Source organism: Phyllopteryx taeniolatus, unplaced genomic scaffold, assembly GCF_024500385.1.
Source record: "Phyllopteryx taeniolatus isolate TA_2022b unplaced genomic scaffold, UOR_Ptae_1.2 contig_25, whole genome shotgun sequence".
Classification (NCBI taxonomy): domain Eukaryota; kingdom Metazoa; phylum Chordata; class Actinopteri; order Syngnathiformes; family Syngnathidae; genus Phyllopteryx; species Phyllopteryx taeniolatus.
In genome coordinates, this window is record NW_026903173.1 from 1,122,467 (window position 1) to 1,129,061 (window position 6,595).

The 6,595-nt window shown below is 42.4% G+C and overlaps 1 long non-coding RNA gene and 1 other non-coding gene across 2 annotated transcripts; one reads left to right on the top strand and one right to left on the bottom strand.

Moving 5' to 3' along the window:
• Positions 1-4,392: 4,392 nt before the first annotated feature.
• On the bottom strand, positions 4,393-6,128 carry LOC133473427 (uncharacterized). The gene is made up of 3 exons (XR_009787062.1): positions 6,015-6,128; positions 4,883-5,199; positions 4,393-4,817 (listed from the first exon to the last, which is right to left on the bottom strand). It is a non-coding gene; the product is annotated as an uncharacterized LOC133473427 (long non-coding RNA).
• trnas-uga (transfer RNA serine (anticodon UGA)) lies at positions 6,023-6,104 on the top strand. The gene has a single exon. It is a non-coding gene; the product is annotated as a tRNA-Ser (tRNA).
• Positions 6,129-6,595: the final 467 nt, after the last annotated feature.

The following is a 6,595-nucleotide window of genomic DNA, read 5'->3' on the forward strand; positions in this document are numbered from 1 at the left end:
AGTTTAGCCCAGTGACCACACACGAGGTCGTCTTTTCCATTTTCGTTCTTTCGTTTACCCTTATTGTTATTTGTTTGTTGTAGTTGTATGTTTCATTAAATATACTATAAAATTCCACTCGTGGTTGTGTGTTCTGAATTTGAGTAAACCTCTGTAACCTCGGACTAAAAATGTCATAGAGCGTACAAACCTACAGATCATGAGATTTGGTTTGTCGTCATTTCGCCTAAAGTTAAACTTGAAAAATTTGGCATGGTGCCCTTTTCGAGACATTAGTTTGATTTTAACAATCAAATCACATTTACGATAAACCATAAGTAACGCAAACGTCGCTCCCGGCTTATTACTTTATCCTAAATTAATTACAATTCTTATTTCATACATAATCACTACAATCGACATTACCGGTAACCTTTTATTGCTCAGTGACTCTCCGTACTTGGTTTTGACGTTATTATGTCTCAAAAGTGTTTTCTGTCAAATGGCTGTCCGTTGTCGTCCTAGAGCGGCTCCAACTACCGGAGACAAATTCCTCGTGTGTGTGTTTTTGACATACTTGGCCAATAAAGATGATTCTGATTCTGATTCAGTCATCTCTGTCAACCCAGTGGGTCCAGCCTCTTCCTTCAATTTCTACTTTCTGCACACACACCAGCTAATCTCCTTCCTAGGTGATGGTGGTCTGAGTGGACATGTCAAGATGAGAGCCATGATTTCTTACATTAGTATATCTGGGCAGTAATCAACCTCAACAATATAATGGATGGTTCCTGTGGTAATCAATAATAGTAGTCAATACAAAGGGATTACCTCTATTAATAAGACACCCTCTTCTTAACTTATTACATCATTTGACATTAATGGTTTTAGCTGTGTAATTGTAGCACTGCATATTGAATTCTAATATTTGTACCAACTATTATTCTGTTCTCTTCCTTTTGTAGCTGCACTGCTTTCAGTACGTGTATGTGAATGTTAGATTTTCTTTAGTCCAATCACATGTCATGAGATGTGATGTGCTGCCCTGTCTACCAATCTGCCCGGGCCTTCAGAATCAGCAGTACTGGCCCATGTAACATAATCTTCCTTCAGAGGGCTAGATAGCTGGCCCAAAATAAAATCAGCGTTTTTCTGTCTCCTGCACACATTATTCATTTAATAATCACCATCTCTGGTGCTTATGTCATATTTACAGTTTTTAATGCTTTGCTCAGAGATAAATATTGATGTGAACTGCTCCAGATAATGTATGTGGCACAGTTGTGTGCTGTTATATTGCGATTTTGTATATGAAGTGGTGGTGCGGCACGGTGGGCAACTGGTTCGCACATCCGCCTCACACTTCTGAGGACCCGGGTCCAAATCCGGCCTCGCCTGTGTGGAGTTTGCATGTTCTCCCCGTGCCTGCGTGGGTTTTCTCCGGCTACTCCGGCTACTCCTCCCACATCCCCAAAACATGCACGGTAGGTTGATTGAAGACTCGACATCGCCCGTAGGTGTGAATGTGAGTGCGAATGGTTGTTTATTTCTATGTGCCCTGCGATTGGCTGGCTTCCAGTTCAGGGTGTACCCCGCCTCTCGCCCAGAGTCAGCTGGGATAGGCTCCAGCACGCCCGCGAGCCTAGTGAGGATAAGCGGTGTAGAAAATGGATGGATGGATGAAGTGGGGGATTAAGTCAGGTTAAGTCCCCACTGTAGGCACAGGTAGCAAATGCATGGACCGCCACTGTTTCACAGGTAATCTATAAATTAGCTGTCATGTATCGTGTACACACTCACACATGTGCACAATCTCGTGAGATAAGAGAGCAGTGCTCATTTCAGCCATACAGTTATTCATTTAGCCATGCTTGTATTCTTATGATAGTAGTTTAGCACTGCGCTGGAGGTGTTTCAAAGTATTGTAAACAGCTTTCAGTATAATGGAGCATAGCTTGACAAACACAATAATAAGCAAGTGTTTTAATGTGTTTGTGTTCATCAAAATTGAACATTCATAATTTCGCATTGGATCTGATTCTATTTTGCAGGTTTCTCAATGAGTAAAATTCCCTTGCAGAACACAAGGGAATAGCAAGTAGCCTTGTGAGATCGGCACACCGTTCCCAAATACTCACCATATATTTCCTGTCATCCACCCCCGGACAGATCCTCCTCGAACTCTTTGGCCACATAGAAATCCATGTTGTAGTGTTTGTAGGTACTGAGGGTTTTGATGATGATGATGATGGTGATGGTGATGGTGATGGTGTGCAAAGTGGCAATTTTTCTTTCTGATGGCAACGTGAACATCTGCAACAAAGTCCCCAGATGAACATGCATTGTTTATTTTCATAATTGCATCCAAGCCATTCAACTCTTTTTACTTTTCTAAGTGAGATGATGAAAGAAATCTAATGAGTGTATTGTGTCCTTTAAAATAGCAGGAATGAAATAAAATCCGCAGAAAAGCAATTCAAAACAACATTTCACTTGAAATCTAACATTCAGTGATGTTATTGTATTTTGTTGCTCTATTAAGTGATGATCAGGATGGTTTCTTCCTCGCTTGCCCTTCACCTGGCTCGGAGAGCGAGGGTGGGAGAAAGAGGAGGACGAGAGGGCAAAAGACAAAAGGGAGAAACTGCGCTCTGTGTCCAGCAGCAGTTTGCATCACATGACCACCTCTTGAAGAAGAGATCTGGGGCCTCATGTACAAAAGGTGCGTACGCACAAAAACGTGGCGTCCGTTTTTTTCACTGTAAAGTTCAGATGTATCAAGAGTGACATGACCGTGGAAATGTGCGGTGCCTCACGCCAACTGCATGGCTGGCGTACGCACGTTTCTGCAGCTTTAGGTCATTTGGCGACACTTCGAGGTGATGCTGGGAAACTGTTCTCCGAAATCTGCACATCAGAGACACATGAATAATTAGCACTGATGAACAATTTATGCGCAGCAACATTTGATTTCAACAATGCAATTGAGGCAAGGACTCAAAATTCATTTGTTAACCAGTGTTTTTAATGAACCACTGATATTTGTGAGGACACCTATTGAAGGAACCTGTGTTTTAAAATCTCCAAACTCCCGTGGTTCCAAGCGTGCTCGTTTTCGTGAAAGAACTTCGTTCACAACAATGTATAAAAACCAACCAATTTATTCCTGACAGAGGAGTCGATACATTTGCAGAGCTCTGGGTTCGTAACTACCCTATCTTAATCCTTAGCAGATAAAGTAGTCGAACTAAAACTATCTGACTCTACCCCAGACTTATACAATGTTTCAAACAGGCCAGTATGGAATCGCTGTCGTCTGATTGCTCCGTAATCTGACGTCATCGTTGTTCGGCACAATGATGACTATCTGATCTGGCTCCAGACGCTGCCTCCAGGTGTCGCCTGCAGATGTCGCCTGCATTCAATGTTTATAGTGGCTCCCCGCAGTTCCTTTCTTCCTTGACATCTGTCTCCAAATACCCCCTGATGGGGGCCAAATACCCCCCGATGGGGGCCTTCCTGCAATATACTCCTATACTCCAATACACATTCTCTTCCAAACTAGTTAGAATTACATATTAGAATATAAAGTATTCTATATTCCCTTCACTATTAATTGATCAAGGCGATCATTTATGCCGCCGATTGCCCTCACGATTGCTTTGTGACTCCAGCACATGCACTGGAAAAAAAGAGTCCTTTGAATTTACTTCATTTGAACATGTGCAGCGGCACGGAGGGCGACTGGTTAGAGCGTCAGCCTCACAGTTCTGAGGACCTGGGTTCAATCCCCGGCCCCGCCTGTGTGGAGTTTGCAGGTTCTCCCCGTGCCTGCGTGGGTTTTCTCCGGGCACTCCGGTTTCCTCCCACATCCCAAAAACATTCATTAATTGGAGACTCTAAATTGCCAGTAGGTGTGACTGTGAGTGTGAATGGTTGTTTGTTTGTATGTGCCCTGCGATTGGCTGGCAACCAGTTCAGGGTGTACCCCGCCTCCTGCCCGATGACAGCTGGGATAGGCTCCAGGATGCCCGCGACCCTAGTGAGGAGAAGCGGCTCAGAAAATGGATGGATGGATGGATGAACATGTGCATCGGTTGCACATGATTAAAATGTGTTTAAATTGACATAATTTACCCCTCTTTTCTTAAAAATAAAACATTATTTTTTTTGTCAGTGTGCGTGTTCTCTCCCGTGTATTAAAATAATAAATTGAGTAATCAAAAAGGAGTCAAAGTTTTTGATATCCTGGTGTGCTTCTATTTGAATTCAAAAGATTTATTACAAATACCACACATACATTTACGCATGAACCTTTATCTCACAGGGCTGAGTGTAGGTTACTGTATGAATACATTTGTTATAAGTTATAAAAATACAAGGTGTTAACCTTGTGGGGTGATCATAGTCAGCCACATGTACTCCCATCACGCAAGTCTTTGTACATGAGGCCCCAGGTCTGAAAACAGTGCCAACATGCCAGCTTGCTTGTGCTTGCAGAGCCATAGAGTGGGCAAATACGGTATCCTTTTGACATCCTCCTTAACAGCCTCCTGCAGTTGTACTCATTCGTTTACATTATCTGGTCCAATGAGTAAGATGAGTAGGCAAACATTTGTTTGATTTGGAACGGCTTTACAAATGAAACTGTAAAGCATGACAGAATAGCACAAAACAGTGACAAAGAAAATCATGAGATGGTTTAGTCCTATTTCTAAAAACTTTCCAACATTTCACAAATTCTGTCAACTCATGAGCACATCTGTAATTAGGTGTACGTAAGGCGTGAGATTATATTTCCTGGCGTTTTTGTCACATGACATCATGTTCGGGGTCACCTGTAGGAACAAAGGAAGTCATGGGGTGTCATTTGGGCAACAAAAAAGGTCATTTGTGATCATACCTGCGAATATGATCCCAACCGGTCCCGCGTCGATGGTGGGTGTGACAGCGTCCCGAGGGATTCGATGAGACAGCTGCAAAGAATGAGGTCATCACGTGACTTGTGCAGGTGACATGGGGTGTCTGAGATGTGAGGGGGTCACGTCCAGAGGTCACACAGCATTGGCAAAGAATGGGCATACGTGGCTTGTACATGTGACATCGGGTGTCCGAGATATTTGAGGGTCATGTCCAGAGGCCACAACCCCGCATCTGTAGAGAGTTGGACACTCACGTGGCTTGTGCACGTGACATGGGGTGTCTGAGATGTTTGAAGATCTGAAAAAAATTAGTATTTAGCCAAGAACATGTGCTTTCTCTGACCACAGGGTTGTGCGAAACGCTGAGCGGACCATCAGTCTGGAAAATCCCTTTTTGTACAGACATGTTCTCGTTTTCAAGGCTCTTATCAAAAACAAGTGCAGGTGTAAAGCATTATGCGATGAACATTAATACATCTAAAGCATAAACATGTCAGTTTTACATATTATGTGGGAGTTTCCGAGGCAAAAACACGCCAAGACATATTTTTGTTTTTCAAAAACATTTCCAGACATATCTTTTGGGATTCATCCAACTATCTTCATTCTTTTATGACGAGGGTCTCTCTCTTTTTTTTGTTTTTTTAATGGCACGTGTGTCTCGTTTTCTATTATAAAACGTATTAGAAACAAGTTGTTTTATGTATCTAGTGAAGATACATTCCAGAGTTTAAATAATAGTGGCTTTTTTAATTGCACAAACAGGAGTACTCAAGGTCTCAGAACTGTAAAACATGACAGAGATGAAAGTATAGTTTGACCTTGATCATATCTTCCTCCTGGCGGAAATGTACATTACATTACAGAAGTGGAACCTTCAGTCAAAAAAAAATGAGTCATTGGATGAACACAATCACATTTTGGGCAGGTTTTCCATACATTTTTGTAACGCCAACTAAAATTTAGTACTTCCGTGTAATGTGATATAATTGAGTCAGCCAAACCCATTTTGATCAAATACAGACAAAGTAAAATAAGTACACTCAGTGGCTGAAATTGATTCGGCCCTCAAATGACTATAAACTACTACTATAAATGACTGTTTGCGCTCACCTCATGTGGCTGCGATGGCCGAGTGGTTAAGGTGTTGGACTTGAAATCCAATGGGATCTTCCCGCGCAGGTTCGAACCCTGCTCGCAGCGAATCTTGTTTATGTGCAAAATAGCTCAATAGCTTGTGTCACTGAGTGAAGTTCTCGTGACTTGAGTTCGGTTCTTCCTTTAGCCTGGAGGTGGGGCGAGCAGCTGGTGTCCGGGCCGACACTGATGGGACAGCCCAGGAGCTGATGGGTACCGACTGGCCAAGCGGAATCAGAATCATCTTTATTTGCCAAGTATGTCCAAAAAACACACAAAGAATTTGTCTCCGGTAGTTGGAGCGGCTCTAGTACGACAACAGTCAATTGACAGAGAACACTTTTGAGACATAAAGACATTGACAAAAAACTGTTACTGAGCAATAAAGGGTTGCTAGTTATCTGGTAATGTCGGTACAGTTTTTTATTTTATTTTTATTTTTTTTTGACAGTTGTGCAAAAGATGGAGAGTCCTCTAGCACTTAAAGCAGTTCGAATGACTAATATTGCAATAGTCCGATGCAATGACCATTGTGCAAAGGGCGCCGAGACTTCAAG